The 22,278-nt window shown below is 44.6% G+C and overlaps 1 long non-coding RNA gene across 1 annotated transcript in view; it reads right to left on the bottom strand.

Moving 5' to 3' along the window:
- The window catches only part of LOC126913557 (uncharacterized), a 66,577-nt gene that overhangs the window by 1,387 nt on the left and 42,912 nt on the right, over positions 1 to 22,278 (bottom strand). The gene's annotated exons all lie outside the window — the stretch shown is intronic.

Below are 22,278 nucleotides of genomic sequence, written 5' to 3'. Positions count from 1 at the left end.
TCAATTAAAAAAATAATCTTAGGCATAGTTTGACCCAATGCCAGCTGAAGTTTGCAGATTTGAAAACAAAATAATCAATAGACTTCAGCTTGCACCCCAGGCTCATGGCTAAGGACGCATTTATGTTACACTAAAAATGCGGCTTAGCTTAAGTATCCATTTTTAACCATCAACTGAAGTGAAAACATTAATTCATGCAAATCAATATTCCCTAAACAATATTTTGCCTCCAGAACATTTCTTCTTCTTTAACATAAACTCTTATCTAACATAACCCATTTAAAGTATCATATCTGCAGAGTTTGGCAATTAGCTCTGTAAACTGTTTTCCTTGAATGCATGGAAGGTTACATTACACAGCGAAGTATAAAGTGCACACTGTGGTGTATGAAAATCTTTGAACAATGATTATCTTTCAAAAAGGCTGGGATAAGGGCCAGACTACCAAAACGAATTCAAGCCAGCTATTAGAGGTCTACTTGTACATCCAAAGCCCCCTCTTATTTCACGTAAGTATCCACTTTCAGTGCATCTTAAGGTTTTTTTTAAATGCAATTGTTTAGATGTGATACCCCTAGACTGTGTTTTCCTGAAAACACAGCCAGAAAAATCCCATCTGAGTATAAATAGAAAAGCAAATAGGACATGGGTGCAAAGGATAGCACAGAAAGAAAGAAGGGCAGTACATAAACCAGTCAAGTGAAGGCAGGACGTGGCACGGGGGGCACTTCAGATGCTACCAAAAGTGAGGACAAGGATGGAGAGGCTGCACCTATCTGCCAGCTAATCCACAACAAACTCGTGAGCGACAGAGACCTGTAGAAAAACAGTATTTCGCATGGAGGTTGTAAAAGATTGATGGAAGTCATCTAAGCCACCCTTCCACTCACCACAGGACTAACCTCAAAGCTGAATCTGGCATCGTTCCTTGAGCTCTGAAAATCCCTGGGGATGGAGATCCCTCAGCCCCACTGGGCACCTGCTGCAGGGCCGCACCACTCCCATTTTCTTGTTTCCCCAGTATTAGAAATAGCTATGAATACACTACAGGAGCCCAAACTCATCCTGTGCTACCCTTTAGACCAAGCAGCCTTTGATGATGCCCAAGAGGGGAAAATAAGAAGGAAAGCTCTGCTTAGGCTCCTTCTTTCTACCTATATGCAGAGCACCATGCGGGTCAAGCATGCAGTCATACGGGGTCGGATGCTCACTACATCAAAATCCACAAACTCCAAAATCCTTGAGCCTTCAGCATGGCTGTGCCGATTTCCATCAGCTGACGAAGGTGACCTACATAACGAAAACTAGCTTGAAGCAACAGAGGAATATAACCCTGATTTATTCCAAATACATTATATTTAACGCTGTCACTTAGCTTTTACATGCCAACATGCAAGCTCAGGAGACAGACACGTTTGGATACTCTCAGCTGGGAATCGTGTTCTTGCAAGGCTCCTAGATGATGCACATACTGTCTCTATTTGTGTTCACCCTTTCCGATGGCATGGTGCCCATGAAAGAAGCTGATTAGCACTTGCCCTGGGCTATCAAGTCAAGGCAATGGTATGTTTAGATCAGCAAACTGCATAACAATATAAATGTCATCTATTCTACGAGAAGCTTTGGCAGTATTTGCATCTCATACTTCATTGCATGTATGCGCCAGAAAAGAAACTCAAAGACTTGCAGAAGAAAGACAGGCAGGGGATTCACCAGCCCTCCCAGTTGCCAAACCATGCTGTACGGCACTGGGTGCCTCATTAATCCCCAAAGACCATCTCCGGGGTGTCAGATTGTATGTACCATGAACATAACTGGTACATACATATATATATGTAGCCTTTTTTGTTCAGCCAGGCTCACAGGCAGAATACGAACCACAGAGTGTCTGGCACAGCCCGAGACATGATCTGTACGCTTGCCCAGAACTGATGGCACCCAGCCTAAACAGAATAGCCCTGGGTGGTCACTGGCTGGTTGTGCAACATCTCTGCTGACGGCGCAAACTGTGGCAATACCTAGCAGATACAATGGATAATGGGCTGAGGACACCGAGCTGGGGACACTCGCTGGAGAGCACGCCAGGCCTCTAATGGCCTGGCACTCATTAGCGTCTGATTGTTACTGGAGACCTATAGGACATGAAATGATGGGCTCACTCCAATTCCTGGTGGGCAAATGTCAGCACCATTATCACAGCAAGCATCCATCTTAGTGGCCTTCCCAAAGAAGCCAAGGGCTGAACGGGAAGAAAGGCTGATCTATGTCTCATTGTCAGCACAGGGGACTTTCCAGGACAGCTGGGGTGAACCAGCAGGGTTCAGAACTGCTGCCTGTACAAGTTCTGCTTAATTCTTCAACAGACGGGACGGGATGTAAAAACAGCGGATGTAAAGCAATAAAGATGTACCAAAAGAAAGAGAGGGATGTCAGACAAAGGTAGGAAAGGCAATTCTGCAGGTAAGCAGAAAAGCACCAGAGAATGACATACTAAATAGGTGGTGGAATAATGCACTCAGATCACCAGAAATTGCACTGTAAATACATAACTCACCAACACTGAAGCAAATTCAAGGAATGTTTACTAGATTTCACAGGTCTTTATAGTTTCCATTCCGTTCATAGAGCAGGAAGCAATGGCAGTGTTAAAGGTAACCCCAAAACCTTTCAGTGCCAATTAACCCAACAGCTGGAGTCTTCCAACAGTTTCCTCCTCCAGCACACCCAAGAGCTTTCTGCGCAATTTCTATAAATTGACCAAATCTTGACCACTGATGACTCTTATTTGCTTTATCAAAGTTCTATTTTCAGGGCAAATATGCAAACCACTCAAACTGACTGTTGTTTCAACCACTGTTTAGGAGTTGGGCATCCTTCCCTCAGATATTCCCTTTGTGTTGGGTATAACCACTTTGAATTTTGATCTCGTTACACAAGTCTTGGGCCAACGCTAGAACCGCAGCACACACAGCAAGACTGCAGAGTGACTCCTAAGGAGATTATGCGAAGTGTCACTTAGCATTAAATCTCTATTTGAAAATGAAAGTTTTTCATCCTTAGTTATGGGAATGATAATCAGAAAAGATACTTTGGATTTCTAATATTAAAGTGGAGCCCTTAACTTTCTGAGAATCTTATGTCATGGCACATCCCTCATAAATTCATACTTACACTATTTTATGTTAACCACTCCTTTTATTCCTAAAAACAGAAATCTGCCTGAAATCCTTCATTTGGTAAGCAGTACCCAGATGCATTAAACTTATATTGCATAGGAGGACTTAGTACTGAAGTTTATGGGAGAGAGATATTTAAAAGATTATGAAATATTGTTGTAGGGGAAAAAAAAAAAGAAGGTTGGAACATATCCATCAATATTTCAGTATAAATTGTTGCAGCACCAGAATTACACGCTGCAATTATATTTCAGAATGTATAGCTCCTAGCACTGATCTTTATGTTTAAAAGAAAAAATTGTTTAATACTTTGTAAATGAATGCTAATTAAGATGTTGGGAAAAACTCTGTCATCTGATCATTGGGAAAAGAAACTAATGCACCTTGTGCACTTGCTTAAAAATTCTCTTCTACTCTGACCATATCGAGCATAATTGGCTTTTTATGTGATACACTTGCCAACACAAATCTTTACACAAAGTTTGATTCTTTCTGTCTGTTGACCAAGGATCAGCTTCAGATTCACACATCAAGCAGTGCCACGCTCTACATGGAATCCTAACCACGTCAGTGGTACTAAGATGAGCAAGTTGACTGGAGTCTAGATACAGGAAAACATTATGTAAAATGACTAGGATTTCTCTCAAGAGTGCTTTTGTCTTTTTTCTTTTAACAGAGAATTATGTTAATATGTCAGTCAGACATTTTTGGTTTGGGTTGTGTGTTTTTTTCACCATTGCATTGGACCTTTGCACAGAAATAGTCGCCAGTTGCCCACCCATTCATCTACCTGATTCCAAAGCGTTTGATAAATCATTTGGGGGGTTGATCACACACTGCGTCAATACTAGGCCTACTTATGGCATGTATATTTAAGATGATAAACAGGGCAGGTTTTGCAATGGTAATGCGGAACATAAGAAGAGCCCAAACAAAGAATGTCATTGACATCGCTGTGTTTTGGATCAGGCCCACTGTGAATCTGAGGATGGAATAAGAAGCAGGATGGCTATTCCCTTCCAGTAAATATGCAAAAGTTCTCTTCTCACATACAATGGAAGCAGTTCTACACTGATGTAGATCATGGTCCATGGATAATCAGCCCACTATTCACTTCCCCAGCTTTGCGGAAGCGTAATCAGGAAAGCATTATGAAGAAAAACCTGCCCTGCAGGGATAGACTTGCTTTAATAATGTTTATGACTTGTCCATATTGTATTTATGTCTGGAAGTTGATTTCTTGGGTTTTCCCACCCTTCCCCCAACTCGCAGCCCCGAAGACAATTTGCAAGCTGAACCCTTCGCTAGGATAAATGGGGGAAGCTCCAGTGACTCCGATGGACACTACTCTGCTCTCTGCAAGCTCAGGAGCAGATCCAGAAACAAAGATGGATTTTATTTAACAGACAGGGCAGAGCTCACCTTTCCCTGAAGTGACTGGCCCAAAAACAAACCCATTCTCCACAAATTAAAAGATCTAACTGAAAGTGCAACACTTTGGTCAACTGCTGGCCACCTGTCGCACTTGTCTTGAAAATAGTCCAGAGCCAGGCCACAAATAGCAATAATAAAAGAAAATGATTGAAGACTTCCCTGGTACCTGCCAGGCTCACAATTTTTATTGAGCCTTACAAATGTGTCATCAGTACTAGTTCTTCTATAGCCATCAATCTTAGTCACCCAAATCCATCACAGAAAACAAACCCCGGAGAGGAACCAATCTGCAGAGCAATTGCAGAAAGACAGGCTGCAGGAAAACCATGCAGAAATTGGCTTCAGCTGTGTGCCTGCAGACACTTTCCGCAGACAGAAATCTGCTGGGCTTGCTTTTGCTCTGCTATTCCACTCTGATTTCACTGCTCACTTTTGCAAAACCTGCCTCAAACTTCCCAATTTCCCGATGCTTTCAAAAGTCACCAAACTTTCAAGCTTTATTTGTGTGGCTGTTAAAATTTGATGTCATTCAGAGGCGTACTTTGCAATGAAATTTCAAGGGAAGAAGGTATACCTGATAGGCATTTCTTGGGTTTGGGGTTGGGTTATTGTTTTTTTGTTGTTGTTGCATTTCACTGCTGTGAAAAAGCTTCGATGAACTTGGTGTTCAGCTATGAAAATTCCCGGGCACCACAAATCTTGTGGTTACCTCCTTGTTTTGACTCAAAGCTGTCTCCAGAGATGGCTGAAGTCACTGCACAAAACCTTTCAGACACTCCTGGACTCTACAAGGAGATGGAGCCGTAGCAGTCTCTTGTAATGCCTCTGATGTGCCCTACTTGGCATCAGGCGTGTGCACACAACCAAAGGCAGGTGTGGGGAGCATCCAATGCTCTTGTGCCCCACACCTGCATGGGACTTAAATCTCTGCTCTATTTTACAACACTAAGGTTCATCTAGAAGACATCAAATACACAAATAAGTCATGTTTTCACTCTCTTGTGCTCCGCTCAGCACCCGTATTTGTCTACGAGAGCAGCCCCCGAAAGCCACAAGGTTTCTTTTTTATTTACCTCTTTCATCTTTGCTTATTTTCTGCAAAGAAAAGTAACCCAACCTTGGATTAGTATAAACCTAGCCAAAAAACAAAAACCCTCTTGAATTCCTCTTCATTATAAATGGATTGTCAATGTGTTAAATAAATCAGTGAAAATGGAAATCCAAAAATAAATAGCCATCCTGCTGTTGCTATGACAACTCAAATTTTTTACCTGGCCAGAGACTTTCTGTTTCACAGTTAGCAATCGCCGAGAAGGAGGGGCACATTTCTCGAATCCTGGTGCCCTTCACCACCTACCCCCAATATAATAAAAGGGATTATTTTGGGTTACTTTTTAGCAAATGAGGGAAGATCAAAGAGGAGCTGTTTCTCATTCCCGACAGGAGAGGCTACGTACACACACCGTTCACCACAACACAGCTTGTAGCAGCAACTCAGCCCAGAAAGGACGGAGAGCAGAAAACGTGCCAGCAGCACCACAAAGGCATTAATCTGGCCCTGCTATGCTAAATGCAGGGCATGTACGGAATACGATTAACATACTTTAAAACCGTATTCTGGCTCGTAGGGGAAGGCAATTATATTTCAGTGAAAAGCAACAACATCTCGGAACATCAGCAGGAAGCAAATATTTTGCAACCTGTGCTGTCATGAGTGCCCAAATGACCCAAAGCTGCCTCGTCCTTCGGACGGCAGACACCAACCCAGCTCCTCACAAAGCCATGGCCAGGATGGCCCAAAGAATTGAAGAACTGGGGCCATGCATTACAGGCAATTAACTTCTGGGTTGTATCTGCCATGTACAGTAGGGAGAAATGCTCTCTTGTCCTCTGGGATGGCAAAACAGGGAAGTTTAGTGGAGGGGAGAGCTGCTGCAGGGACCTCTGGTGCTGCAGAGCTCCAAGCTGGGATCCCTGGGGATCCTTTGGACTGCTCAGAAAAGTCCCTCAGAGCTCTTGGACTTCATTTTACCTGCCGTAAATGCTCGACTTAGTGCCCCCACGTCTGAAAGCTGGACTCAATAAGAAACAGGTCAGGCCAGAGAACTCCTTCACGTCTGGGCAGGAAACATGTCTGCAAACCAGCCTTTCCTTCACCCCAAAAAGCGACAGAAAAGCCAAAACCTCTGAAAAGTTCCAAAATTCAAAATGCAGTTAAAAAAAAAAAAATCTCCTGAAAATAGTGTCACTTTGGTATGTTTCCATTGGCCAATTTCTTTGTAAAATGTTTACAGTAATAAGACCAATTTTCAAAACAACATTGTCTTGACCAAAATATTTTCTGCAGTTTGAAACTTTGCGACTCGCTTCCAAAAAAACATGCAGAATTGGGAGCAGAAGGGGAGCAGCACAAAACCAAACCGCTTCATCTGAAAACTCCCCATAAACCAGCATTTTCCACCAAAAATACCGTTTGTCAGAAAATGCTTTGACCAGCGTTGAACTGAATTAATTAATCCCACTAGAAATCTAATGGTAACAAAATGCTAAATACTCCCCAAAACAGACCCAACAATCGTAGCAGTGAAATGCTAAATGCGCACCGAATCATATACGATATACCTGGCCACGATAGGTATTTTTTTACGATGTTTGTGCAGTTTTCTAACTAGTGCCTGTCCGGAGTAGCCCAGGTCTGTATCCAGCTACCCATACTTTATATAGGTACATATAGCCACAGACACACACACATTGCGATTGTGAAAGTGCTCTAAACAAATATGGGTGTTTGCATCCCGACTTGCCCGAAAAGCAAAGCAGACTGTTCAAGCAGCAGCCGGTGAAAGCAAGCATTCAATTCTGCTCGGAGGCTCGTTTTCCTCTAAATGGGCCTCTCAGACTCAGTGACAACTCTTAGCTGCCTGAGAAAAAACACTGGAATAGAAAAAAAAAAAAGGAACCTATTTTCCAGTGCAAAGTAATCCCTGTTCCATTGCCATGGCACCAGACATCCGTCTCTTTCTTTCATTGACCAGACGAGGTCCTCCTCAGCCCCTCGCTTCTTTAATTTTTTTTTTTTTGTTCGTGTGTGTGTGTGCCTGAATTTGTTTCCTTGGTAGGAAAAGGAGTCATTAAAGTATTAGTTTAGGTTGATTGATTCTTCGGGGACAGAAGAGGGTTGCGGGGCTTTGTAATCTCTGACATGATCTGAAAACAGAGGCTCTTCAGCATGATACAATATTGAAATAATAAAAGGAAGATGCAGCCTGCCTCCCGGATAGCCAGAGAGCACAGTTTGCAGGCTGGGAGTCGAATCTCTCCCATAAACTTTGTGATTTCTTCTGAGTATGGTGAATATTCATGAAACGAAGGAGGAGCATAATGCAATCTCTTTCTTTTTGCTTTACAGCAGTTTGTGTACACGGAGCAATCCTGAAATGCCCTTTGCTGTGGCAACAGCTGAGAACCTGGCTGTAGATTGCAGCAAAACGTATGAAAAGAAAACCAAAAACCAACAACGGAGTCAGGTTAAAATCAAAAAGGAACAGAAATAGCAGAGTGCTGAAGAGCACACAAACATGCTGCTGAGGTTACCAGACCCACCTTCGCTCTGCCCCTACTTTTCTGGATGCCCTCATGTCCCCAACCCCTTCCCAAGGTAAGGAACCCACCCGGCTGCCAGCCTCCTTGGGAACCCCCTGAAAGTGGCTCAGCATCATCACAGCTCAGCATCCCTTGCCTTGCTTTGTTCACTACATTACTGGATCAGTTCCTTTTAAAAGATATATCTCAGTTCATCCCAGTGTTCCTAGGATGCTGCAATTCTCCCTGTGCACGGGGGATGCTGCAGGTGCTCAGCTTCCTCAGGACTGATTCAGCACCTTGGCAGGATCTGACTCCTGGGTGGCAAGGCAAGAAAACTCCCGTGCAGCTGGAGCTTCTGTTTGTGCTGGCTTTTCTGCAAAGGGGAGAGAACCTGTGCTTACTGAGGGCTTTTGTGGGAAAAAAAAAAAAAAAAAAAGAATAATTCCCTCTCACAGAAGGATGTGTTTCTGGCTGAAACCTACGTGGCTCTTCCTTAATGAATAATTCTGTGTAACCACCCTGTGCGCTTTCCCTCCGACAAGCGTCCTGACAAGACAGATGGCTCACAATTGCCTAATGCCATGGTTCACCTTTATTTCATAAAAAAAAAAAAAAAAAAAAAAAAAAAATCAATTTTCTGTGGCATCCGCAGGCCGGTGCAGAAGGAGGCAGAGAAAGGGAGCGAATGTGCATGCAGCGCACACGGGCTGTGCTGCCGACAGCGCACGCGCCGGCACACACACACACACCCTGAATTGATTCCCCGTGGCTCCTGCAGTCTGATCAATTTTGCATTCAGCGCAGACCTAGAGTGAATTTATTACTCTTCGGAAACTTTCTAGCAGGAAGGGAGATGGATCCATTACGGCAAAGCCCAGGGTTTCAGTCAGGCAACCCCTGCAGTCCCCCTGCAGTTTGCAGCCCTCGGCCCTTTCCGCGGTGCTCCCCCAGGAGGGAAGAGGGCACCTGATTTAAGCCCAGCAGGTTCGATCTGGAGGGTCACCCCGGTGTTACTGGCACTGTGGCATTTCCCAGGGGCGCTGTTTGGCACGGAGGCCCCGTTACGCCACACGGACTTCGATATTTAGATTGCGAGGCACCGCGAGAGGAAATGCAGAGGAACAGGGAGGTGAGGGGACATAAAACCCACAGCATCGCCAGCAACAAAACCGAGACCCCGAGCCCAAACCACTTAACCCATATCCCCTCGTCACCTCCCTCTACCCAAGGCCAAGAGGACTCTTGGACACAGCACAAAGTCACCTTGCCATGGTCTGGATGCTTTGGCATTGACGCCCCCCCAGGAATTCGCTCCCACTCCAGTAAGGACAACACACACCTCCCCCAGCTGACAGATCCGTGAAACTAACGTGTCTGACACTTCCACGTGCAGCAGGGGCCAGAAGAAACCTTCTTCCATGGCAGGGCTCTGTTTCAGGGTCAGGATGGGAGAGGCCCTAGGAAACGAGGATATTTTCCTATTCCAGGAGAATCTGAGCTCCAGGAAGATTCTCCAGCTCCTCTTGTACACTACAGTGGGTCTCATGTCCATGTTCAAGCCCTTTGGCCACATGCAGCCAGAAATTGCAGTGAAGGGAGCCCAGGAGGAAGGAAAAGGGAGAGAAAACTGTTCACCTCATCGCTCTCCCTGGCAAGGATGGATGGCAGTAAGGGAATGCTGCTGCCTTAAGCTGGGGGGCATTACAAGCTCTCTCTTCGCCTTCAGCTCCCTCTCAATTTAAAGCCAGTTTGTAATTCAATACCTTCCCCAGAATATTTTCCTGCCTCCTTTAAAACGTCTGGGTAGAGGTTATGAACTCCAATGTGATTACTGCTGCAAAAGAAAGAGGAATATGACAGAGCAAGATGGCAGATATTAGACAATTAGTCAGGAACATGTCTTTAGCTCAATGACCTTTATGATTAGATTCAGTTTCTGGAAGATGAAGCTCAGATATGGATATAACGTTGGCTGCTTGCCTCTACCTCTGCTTTGAGCCAAACAAAATCTCTGTACCTACACCCAGAAAAACACTGCAGTACTCCCAGCCCAGAAGTTTCAATCCTCAGCTCCCATTTCGTCTTCTCCCCTCCACGTACCGTGATGGATTTGCTGTTAGCTAATGACACCAGCCACGCCAGACGGGTCAGGCACCTGATCTGCATTCTTTTTGCCTGCTGGCTGGTGGTGCTTTGCACGACCCTCCGAAGGATGCTCTGATTTTTACCTAGACAAACAAGACTCGAAGCACCACGGAAGCAGAATGGCGGCGTTTCACGCCTCAACTTCTCGTAGGCACAAATGCCGCCACCGCCAGGTGCCAGACAGGGGAGAACCAGTCTCCCTCACTGTCAGCCCTGCAAGACACACCAAAAACAGAGCCCCACCGAGCAGAGCTGAGCTGCACCCGGCCGCACGCTGCTCCAGCGGGGCTCCCTTGCACAGCTGCAAATTTACAACAGCAAACAGGTTATGGGGGCCAATCTGATACCCAGCACAATTACAGCCTGCTGTATGATGCCAAAAAGGTCTTTCAGCAGGATGATGAAAAGGATACCACTGCAAGCAGCTTTGCCAAAGTCCCATTGTCTGCGCTAGCCTGCAACACTTCCCTCCGTGGCCAATTCCGCCGGCTACCAGAAGAGGGGGATCACATACAGGACTGACCAAGAGGTGAGTTTACCACCAGAATCAGTTTTCCTTTAACAGATTTTTTATATATATAAATTTAATCTTGCCCTTTCCCCTTCTAACTCCCGCTGGCAGAACCAGTAAGAAAAAAGCCCTCTTTTCCAGGAGTCCCTGTGCCACGGGAACAAAGCTGCAGTCAGTGGGGTAAGGTGATAACATCGCAATTTATTGTGGGGTCAGTCGAAATAGAGTGGTCTTAAATTAAAGCGTGCTAAATTCAATAAAATTAGAAATGTTTAGTTCCCGAGACAAAGTAATAACGGAAGAAAAAGGAATGGTTATGAAAAATAACGGGCCTCTGAGCAGCTTTATGGACCTGCTTCAGGTGCCGTGCACAAAGCTGCAAGGAAGAAGCACAATGCTGAGAAGCAGGGCCTGGCTACAGTAAGCTGAGGCAGAAATCAGACATTGATCTTTTTCTTCATCTCTTGGAGAGAAAAGCAATTCAGCACATGAAAGGCACTGAGCAGAAACGTTAGCAGTACTCCCTGAAGTGGGGCAGAGCCCTGTCCCTGGGCTGGCCCAGACCTCTCGTAGCCCACAAGCAGCTGCTACCCGAGGAAAACCCTGAGACTCTGTGAGAAGCCACCAGCAACAAAGAATTTGTCAGCTTTTCCTCCTCCAGGCTGCAGGTTCATGAGCTTCAAGGTACTCCCATGTCCTAAAGGCACCCGAGGAATCGCAGTTGTACTGACGGAGAGGGTTTTCATATTGGTTTACAGGAAAGTACCCTTTTTGATTTGAAGAGCAGGAACGCTTCATCTAGGGGACCCTGGCATAAGAGAGGAGTGGATCAGGCCCCCAGATCCTGTAGGCTCCTTGCAAATCCCTGTCATAGTCCTTAACTCCTTCCCCACCTCTTCTAGCAGGGCAATGCAGCTCTTTAGGCATCGCGGGCCAGGTTCTGTGCTGATGCAAATGAGAACCAAGGAGGGATGGATGCTGATTCATTCAAGGTGAAGCCCAGGTGCTTCCCCCCAAAAAACCCTACCCAAACCTATTTTCACTGTCTTACTTTCACAAGAAGCCAGTTTCAGAAATCATCCAGGCAGAGCCCTGGGGAGCAGGGGGAGAAAGCCGAGGCGAGGGGGGCTCCCGCTGGCTCCCAGCAGCCGCAGCACGGGCAGGGGGACCGGGGACCGGAGGGGGCACACCCGCTAACCCCCGAACAATCGGATGAGCAATCTTTGTCAAGAACAAAAGACATCTGCTGAGCAAACCAGGAATTGACTCAGAGCAAGGACAAAGCCAGGCGGTGTCACATGGCGCGCCAGTCTGCTCCAGCAAGATGCCAGGGTCAACGGCAACTAATGCGCCCAATAAGTCAAGAGGAATCAATAATGCTAAATAACCCGGTGTCTTCTACTTGAAGCAAATCAGCGCAAATGCAGTTAAAACGGGCCCTGCGCTGCGCACACGGCAGGCTGAAATCTGATTGCAGTCCTTGTGACACGGAGGCACTGGGGGTCTGAGGTTCCCATCGCCACAGTAAAATGTCTGAATGGGGATGTTTGTTATCTGTCTTTTTTTAGAGGCCTAAAACGGGAGGCACCGGCTTTTTAGAGAGACACGTGTTACCCACGCAAAGAGGCTGTTTAATAACAAACCCCGCTTCCAAACCACCCCCTCACCATCAAACTACATTCCAGCTCCTAAATGCTGTCTGTGCTTTGGTACGTGCACATCACACAGATGCATACAAGAAATACATGCCCACCCAAAGCAGCTGGCTATACGGATGCCGAAAGCAGACACAACTGTGCCATGGGGAAGGTCTGAGCCTAAACTTTGAAAGAGTCCCCATTCAAGTCCCTAAAACTCTGCCTAGCTTTGGGTCAGGTCACTCGGCCCCTCTGTGCCTCAGTTTCCCATTTGCAGGACAGGAACTGCATTCCATGTGGGATGCCGAGAGGGTAACGCTCAGAACTAGGACACACCCTGGTGTCATGGTAATATAGGGCAGGCAGAACCTACATTTCCGTGAGAATTATTGTATGGTTTAACCCAATTCTTAACAAATCCTTTACTCAAAGTTAACTACAACTCCAGAAAGTAGCAAACCTACCCTAGCCAAGATTCCAACAGGTCCTTTTCCCATGGCAGGCTTGGCACACAGGTGATGCTGCATCGTCATTGCACATGGATCACTTGGTTCAAACTCACATGCTGAATTGGCAGGAGGTATCCCAACTAATGGCCTCAGAGCTAAGGCCAAGAACAAATATCCCTTCCTTCCTCTAGATTCAAGCTCAGATCGTATCCCTCAGGGAAGGAAGCTCAGTCCTCACTCAGTAGAAACTTCTCCAACCACATTTAATTCAGCACAATGAGTCCACTTCTATATATTGAAAAAAATTAACATTGATTTTCCCTTACTAAGTCTCGCAAAGCTGTGGAACAATTACATATCCCTTGGAAACATTCTAAAAATTCTAAAAATTATTAATTTTCATATTTTTGGATCTTTTTAACCAGACTTTCCTTCCAAAAAACTTTGATACAGATGAAAAAATGACAAAGAACAACGTATTTAAAAGTTTCGGTTTCTATTTTTAACAGCTCTTTTTCTGTCACTGAAGCCTGTAATGTGCATCTTTCTGGACATGTTCAACTGTTCCTGGAACTATAATGTGAATTTTATTGTTCGTTTCCTTTATAAATTCCACTAAGACAATACAAGTAAGTCTACTTGAGCCTAGTATCGCTCCCAGAAACTTTCTGGGCTCCAGCAGAGCGAGAGGGTAGGAGGTTAGATGGCACAGCCCAGTAGGGAAAACCACAATCCAAAATACACCAATGAACCCTAACCAAATCAAACCCAGAAATACAGGAAAGGGAGGCAGGGCAGAAAGCAGCAATCCACATCTAAGAAAGTAACTGAACAGAAATAATCTGAATCAAAGAGTAACAAAACAACAGCCCAGCACACGTTATCGCTGTCTCTGGCATCTCACAATCGTCTAAATGGTTCATTTAACCTGTCCCTAAGTGCCACTGGGAACAGGATGCAAATTTTTATGGAAGTCAAAATGACTCACCACTTAAATAGCAGGATCTCGGGCCAAGTCAGCAAAGAAGCAAAAAGTAAAATTGCTAACTTAGATAAGCGGCAAAGCCACGAGCAAAGAGGAGTGCACATCAAAGCACGGCACAGAAAATCCGTCCTAACTATGTGACAGCGTGCCAGAAAGTCACGTCTTGGCCTGAAGGAGCATACAGCCCCACGCACAGGCCTGCTACCAGCCGAGCAGCCGACGACAGAGAGCAGATTTCCACAACCTGCAGCCAGCAGCCTCCTGCGGGAGGCAGCGGGCGGGCGATGGAGTGCTGCTGTCGAGAGGAAAAGGCAGGAAGCATTGAGATTTACCCCCTTTGCTTTCCCCTTTCCCCATCATCCACTCTCAAATATCACAAAGCATTGCTGGCCTCGATCATTCACACACATTCCTCTGTCCCAGGAGCAACTGAAATTCGGGACTTGCAGGTAGAGGAAGGCGGATGAATGCCTCTCTGCACTCCAGACATAAAGCACAAAATGCTGCTTAGAGGCTTTTATACAGCAGGAGGAGGGAAGAAATTAGGAAGGCTAATACCAAAGAGGCCCCAGCGCTACTCTGAGCCCTGTAAAGCAGCTGGGTGAAGCATTTCAGGACAAACAGGACGAAGCAGGGATATTATTGTTATTATTTATTATATAACATCCCATATTGCAGCATTTTCAATTCCCCCACAACCACCTCCTGCAGCACTTACACTGTCACTCTGTTCTTATGTTGCCCTAGTTTTCCAGCTTTCTTCTGTCTAGGTAAATATACATGCCCCATCTCTGAAGCAGCTGAGTACCTATTATGTCCTGCTGTTTCTCCCTCGCACTTATCCTATTATGCTATTACAGCTGGTGCAGGGTCGGGTGTTTTCTATTTTGTGACATAATATTGTGGGCCCAATTCCACCACCACTAATACACTATATAATAAGGGTGAGACGCGCAGGAGTGCTGGTAAGAGCACTTCATGTGGCAGGAGTCAGGGCTACAAATGGTTAGGCTGCTATCACTCGGCAGGATCCAGGATCTGCTCATTCCCACAGATACTGTTGTGCCTCCCATTTAGCTATAAATGACCATTTTATATATATAAAGACAGCACCAACCTAAAATAACAACCATAGCAAATACAGCCGGTTAATATGTGCAAATAGACACGACCTGGACACGTATCAGACTGAGTATCTACTCCCTGTCTGTCTGCCCTTTGAGCAGAGGAAATATTATTCCAGGAGTCCTGCACCCAGTCCCTCCCACCTCCTGCAGCTGGAGGTACCTGGCCAGCAAGGCAAAGCGAGCAGTCCCAGTGGCACATGGGGTCCTTCCCTCCTCCCAGGCATTGTGCAGGGGAATTTTTGTGACTTTTTGTCCTTAAAATCTCCACTTTTGTCGTTGTTGTTGGAAAAAATTCAAAGCACCCCTCCGGGATGCTCTGCAGCGGTCACTGGGTCCAGCAGGAGTCCCGTAAGATGTCTGTTAGGACACATGCAGAAGGTAACAAGCAAGGATGAGTGTTAACTTACTAAACTCAGTACCAACAAAGAATAAGTCTTTGAAAGTAATGGGAATTAGCTTCCAGTAATTAAAACCAGCTTCTTAGCTAAAGCATATGTTATTTTTTAAGAACAAAGGAGGTTCCTAAACCTCTTTTGCAAAATGCTGCTTCCAGGGATTCGCCTATGGCCCCAGAGAAAAGCCACTGCAGCGCTACCACACCCAGATCTCTACTCCCAGAGCCCTGGGAATGAGAGCAAAGGTCCTGGACCAAGACTGACATCATGGAAAAGGAATAACGAGTACATTTGCATCCTATTTAAAACTATAAGATGATTGCAAGATAGCATAATTACCTATTAGTTAAGGCCTTTTGTCAAAATCCTCATTTTTTAATATGGAATATAATGAGAATATAAATCATATTATGAATGTTGCGTTCATATCTCCTGTTATGGCTATAGTTAAAGTCCTGCTTATCAGAGAAAAAGAAGAGATGCAAGCTGATGAAGAGCAAATTCTGCTTTTGGGCTCCTCCTCCATCTCTGACTTTTCAAGAGGCTGCTCTAATCTGTCTCCAGTGCTACTGTAACAGGGAAATAAAGGACTGTGTCTAGTCCTTAATTCTGAAGAACATGGAAACTACTGAGCCAAAGGGGACCAGGAGAGCACTAGAAGACGTTGTACAGGGGGAGGAAGGGATGGTACTCACAGGCTTTTGCTCAAACCAGCACCATCTCTGAGCTCAGGGGATTATCTGTAGTGAGATTATTCTGACAACAAAATCAGAAAGTCCTTCGTAATTTCAGTTAAGTGCTAAGTGAATTAGCCACCTCCTGCCTGGACCAGACCAGCCCAGGGAGCAGGCTGAGGAATTCCTGTATCTCTTCCTGTGAATAGTCTGGAGGACTAAACTGCAGTGTGGCTCAGCTCTCTAGGAAAACGCAGAAGCTAATGAATGGTGCTGACCTGGCAATGACTTCCCTGACATAGCAGGAGTAGGCTCCCTGACTAACAGTGATGCAAAATGCAGCATCAGTTCACGGAGAACTAGTCCAAAGAGTCCGGCGGGTTTTAAAATAACGAGATTATCACAGTGAACTCACTTTTGTCTATCTACCGTGCCATTTGGTGGCTGATTTCAGCCAGCAGCTTCTCGTTTAGAGGGGAGAAAACCCCACTGTAAATACAGGATAATCCACACATGAAAAAAAGCTTGATCCAAAGTCCATCGGAGTTCCCTGAAAGCCTCCTACCAGCCTGCTGGCTGTTGAATCAGCTTCCAGGAAGGGAACCCCCCTCAATTAAGACTCTTGAAGAAGGATTTTATTTTATTTTTTTCCTGAAGTATTGCCTGTTACTAGGCACACCAGATTTGACCAAGGTTTGACTGGTGTAAAAGATTCTAAATCCCATCGGCTGTTATTTTATCCAGAGCAGCCCAGCAGCAGTGACACGTATAGAAGCAGAGTCATTTCCCTCAATCACCCCACAAACCAGATTGCCAGCAGAGTTCAGCCATGACCTCACCACCCATGCTGGGTGAGGATCCAGCCCAATCACTCTTATTGTGTAATGGGGCTGATTTTTTTGCCACAAACTGTGCAATCCCATCAAAACACCATGGCTTTGCAAATTGCACCTTACAAAGATCTTGACGTAACTTTCCCTTTCCTTATATTTAGTTTGCACTTCTTGCCAGTGTCAGTTGATCTTTTATTAAAGCCAGAATCATTTCCCAACAAACACACTAAACTCTGGACTGCACTGAAACCTGTCCCGCAGACTCCAAGATCACACTCGTAACTTTGGGTGATTTCATAACTTGAGCATCTTATGTTTTGTTCAACAGCTCTTGTGGCAAGCATAGCCATGTAAACCGAAGAGCAAAATCTGAACTGCCTTTTAGGCGAAGGACTCGGTAACAGCACAGTGAAGAATGCAATTATAAAACTCTTGCTTGTTGAAATAGCAGAAATTTTAAGCTTACTGTTTTAGACAAATACCAGTTTGTACAATTATCTCCACTCTCTTTGATTCTCATTATATTCCAGTTCTCTACAACATTCATAGAATTTGGACGGGGAGGTGGGGTGCCACTGTGATCCACTTTCCATAATACCATATATTCCTTTGCAACCAATCTAATCCTTTTTTTTATACCCCATAATGGAGAATGCCACAGAATTGAAATGATGTTACAATGAGAAACAAAGCAGTGAGAGATGAGAAACAGGTTTACTATTTCTATTTCTCTTGTAGTAAAATCAGGTAGCATCAGTCAATGCCCATCTTTATGGTGGATTAGCTCATGAAAATATCTGGAGTCACCTCTCTTCTTCTTACAGTCAGCCTGTAATGTCACAGAAATGAAAATATATTCATAGTTCATAAGCTTTTTATCTACAAATGTGCAGCCCAGGAGTTTTTAGCTTGGTAGTTGTCATAACTACCTCGTCCAGCTGTCCTGGGACTGCAGTTAGGACTTCCAAAGGCAAACCACCAATTCTGTACAGCCTGGTCTGGGGGGTCAAAGACTGAGAGCCAACACAGACCCGGTTCCTTTGAGATTTGGGCACTCAAGGGACGCACGATACACACTGACCAACACACTGTACCCTTCTCTGAACAGTGGGGACTGGCTTGGGGCATCACAGCTGACCTTCTACTAACTGTGATGATTCTAACGTTGGACAGAACACACAAATAATTATAGCATAACCTAGAGATAGGGGAATTCAGGTAAGTCTCCACTAGCAGCACCGTGTCACATATCTGAGCTAACTCCAAAAGACCTATTATGCCTATATACCGGCACAGCTCCCCAAAAATATAAAGCCACATTAACCTGGCATAATTAGCCTCTGCATCAGCCAGGCCAGTCCTGCCTCAAGTATCCGAACTGACCTGTCTGCCATTTGTTCTCTGTACACTACAGATACCCACCGAGTGGAAGAGCCAGCTGGTGAGTTCAGGGGCCAGATCCAGTTCATGAGGCAGAAAATCTGGTCCCGGGGGAGACTGGCTGATCAACAGGCCAGCCAGACTAGGATTTCTGTGTGCCTGCTTAAGTGCGTGAAAGGGCAAGACACAGGTCAGCAGCACTTACTAAGTTGCCAGTAAATCGGGTCATACATCAGACACATACCAGTGGGTTACACAAACACGTGTTTACAGAGCTCGACTCGTGTAATTTCAGCAGCTTCAAGCTGGACCATTCACATGAGCACAGCCACACGCATGCGGAAATATCTTCTGTAGGATTACAGACTAGTTGTGCGCATAGCCTGCCCCCATATGATCTGTACATTAAGGGAAAGATTCGCATTTCATGTCTGTTTCAAGTTATAAGCAGCCCTGCTGCAATTAATCACAGCTCAGTTGATAAAGCATACTGCACTGAAATGACAACACGCATTCTGGGAAACTAACACTGTCATCTTTAGCCACAACAAGTTTATTTTAAACCTCAGAACAATGAGGGTTTGTCACCGAGTCCCCTGTCTGATCCACTCATGAATGCAGCTTTTTGAACAAGTAAGCAGCAGATGGCCCAAAAGATCACTTACCAAGGTTTAGATTTTGCTAGCTCCTTCTGGAAGAAGGCTTCCAAACCAAGGATGTGAGCCCTCAAAGCAGACACATTGTCTTAATGACTGAAACTATCAGGCCAATATACAACCTTACAACCAATACATAACCAACATAAACATTAAAACTCACTCATGAGCACTCAGGGCAGAGGGTATGCACTACGTGATGTGTTAGCTTTACATGCATATTTAATTGATGAACACTCACAGCATGACTTGATGAACTAGTGAATTAAACTATATACCGGATTAATTTCTGCCTTTGAACCAATGCTGGCATTTCTTCAGTTCTCTCTCTCCCCATTCAAATCCTCCTTTTATAAAATTTTACCCACTTTACCTACAACAGTCACCTCCATCCTGGAAAGTATACAAAGCTCTGTTACCACCTTAAAATGGGTGAAGTGAGATGTAAATGTTTGCTTTTTTATTTAAAGTAAAAGATTACCAAAACTGAATTATTTCTCCCTTTCTTTGTAAGACATAACAGAAAATCCATCCCAGGAATTAGCACATAAACTTCCTATAGATTTTAATATAAAAAGGTATTATTGAAAAACTCCTGATGATTTTTTGCTTCAAATGAAGGCATTAGTCTTTATCACTCTCTGATAACAAATCCACTGCTAAAAACTGGTAAATCGTTTCCTCATTCCTCCTTTCAGACACTTTCTTCAGGTGTTAAAAAAAAAAGGTACAACTGTGTATAAGTGCAGCTATTACAATGCAGAAACGTTTCATGATCCAGACCTATTTCCTAAAGCCCATCTTTTCATCATAAATGCCAGATTTATACAGGTGAATTCTCCCAGAAAGCTAAATCCAGAAGCTTTGCTCCACAAGCACAGGCCAATCGTGAACGAGAGACTGAGCCATGTGAGTTATAGGGCCCATCACAACTCAAAAATAAAAAGTCAACCTGACACATCCAGTCTTCCTGTGACCCCCTTCCTCCTCCCCATCACCAGGTTTGTCATGTGGAGCACGATGGAGACTACCAGCATGGGAGTGCCACTACTTTGTATGGAAAGGAAGTGGTTGTACTACCAGCCACTGATGTACGGGCAGAAAGCAGCTTCTGCAGCTCCAGCTATTGGGAATTTAGTAGGTATGGCTAAAATAAATCATGTAAGAGCAAGATAGAAGTAACTTTTTTGAGGAGCCACGAACCTACATCTTGTCCTATAGGATTTGTGATAGATCCTAACATATTTAATGTTTGGTACACTGTTTGTTTTACCAGATGTTAATATGTTGCCTGATCATTCAAACAGGGAACAGGTGTAGAACTAAAAAGAATCCTAATAAAATACAAAATATATAAATAGAAAAATGTATATTCATCAAATAAGCAGATAGGGGCAGTGTGACATTTGCACGCAAGGCAGGTTTCAGAACCTTCAGATATGAGAATTTTGTCCAAAGAATAAAATATTAAATTCATCTGGCATATTACCCCACCCAAGGTTCCCTGACCTTGTTGGCTTGGCCTTGACATATCTCCACAGCTCTTGTCTCCCAGAACAGAGCCCACGATTGCACCACCTGGTCACCCACCTACCACAACCACCAACCCGGAGCCTAACGAAGGGCAGCCTCCACAACTTGGCCTCCCCACAGTCGGTATGGCTGGGGAGGATCCTCCGTCCAGACCCAATGCCAGCACACATCAGCAGTTGGCAAGTATTAGGATCGGTGTCTCAAACCAGAGACCAGGCCAGTTCTGGGGGATTTCCCTATCAGCATGCACAGCAGTAACATGACACCAGGGAACGTGGAAGACATCCACGTTCAGTGCACACGAGGAAATAGTCCTTGCTTCTTTAAGAGGCCACATTTCAGAAACCTGCTCCTTCCACTACCCTGACTTACCAGCTTTGGATGCTCACCATTTCCCAGCAACAGGCCGCCTGTATCCCTCATGGGATAGGTCAGGTCAGATGGGACCTCAGGAGGTCTCTAGCCCAACCTCCTGCTCAACGCATGGTCGGCTTTGAGATCGAGCCAAGTTACTCAGGACTTTACACAGCTCTTCATGCACCTTCTTGTTTACAGCGAGACAGAATCCTCCTCTGGTAATCATCAGCACTGTTTGATTTCCATTGCTCACTGAGTGTTGCTGAATTTTAATGACAGCTGGGCATTTTTCTGAGCCGCAGCTTGTACTTGATTTTTTTTTTCCTTTTACCACTCACCCATTATTTATACAGAATTCAAAATGTGTAACAAGAGTAAATGAAATCGCTTGACACGATGTCCTAACTCAAGCAGTTTATCGGCTTATTTCTCAACAAACCAAGCAAAACAAGAAAGTTGAGGGAACGAGGGAAGAACCACTTTTACAGTGAAAATACCGTTGCAGGTTGTTTAGATATATGCCCACTTCCAGCTAATCTATCTAGAGCCTTGCAAAACATGCAGATACATTAGGAAAAAAATATTTTTTGTGGTCAATACTGAAGAAGTGAGGTTTTAGGGGGGAATTTCATGTTGAAAAGGTGATGACTTGGGAAAGACTGGGAGCATTTCCCATGCACTATAAGCAGGACTATGAACCAGAGATGGATATATGGGCAGGTATCATCAGCCGAATGGAGGAAGATACAAGCAGAAAAAAAGCCTGAAGTAAACTCTGTAGAAACAACCTGACTTGCAACTGACTTATTGCACTCTCAGTATTTAAACTTAATACTGGCCCATTTCTTAGATACTTGGAGCCAGACTGCATTTGTGTCCAGTGTCCTCTCAGCTGATCACATCTTCTCCCTACACAGCATGTTATGTAGTCTCTAAATCTCATTCCCTTATCCATCGGCCATCTAATGCAGGTCTAATGCTACACAAGACAATGAAAACTTGTGAAGGACAGGAAAACTACAGAGTTTTATTTTTGCTCTGATAAGAGCTTGAACAGGTCTCTGAACCTTCCAGAGATGGCTGCACATTCTGTAGCAACAGAAGAAATAGACCAGGACCTATAAGGTGACAAGCATCTTCCATTAGACTTCAGTCCCTTCTCAGTCCCTTCTCAAACCATAGGCAAAAAATGTTGAAAAAACAAAGGAACAAGTGGCAGGTAGAAGCACAATCTGTGCATTGCCCTTTTTAAACCTAAAACTCACACCCAGACTAAGTCCTCCATCTTGTCAAAGTCAATGCAAAGAAACAAAATAAATGTCCGTGATTTTCAGCACAGGCATAATATTTCCACAATGACTACCTTAGTTCAGAAAAATCTATTCACGTAAATAGAAGTGG

The sequence above is a fragment of the Cygnus atratus genome, chromosome 22, assembly GCF_013377495.2.
Source record: "Cygnus atratus isolate AKBS03 ecotype Queensland, Australia chromosome 22, CAtr_DNAZoo_HiC_assembly, whole genome shotgun sequence".
In the NCBI taxonomy this organism is placed as follows: domain Eukaryota; kingdom Metazoa; phylum Chordata; class Aves; order Anseriformes; family Anatidae; genus Cygnus; species Cygnus atratus.
This window is presented reverse-complemented; position numbering and strand designations above follow the sequence as displayed.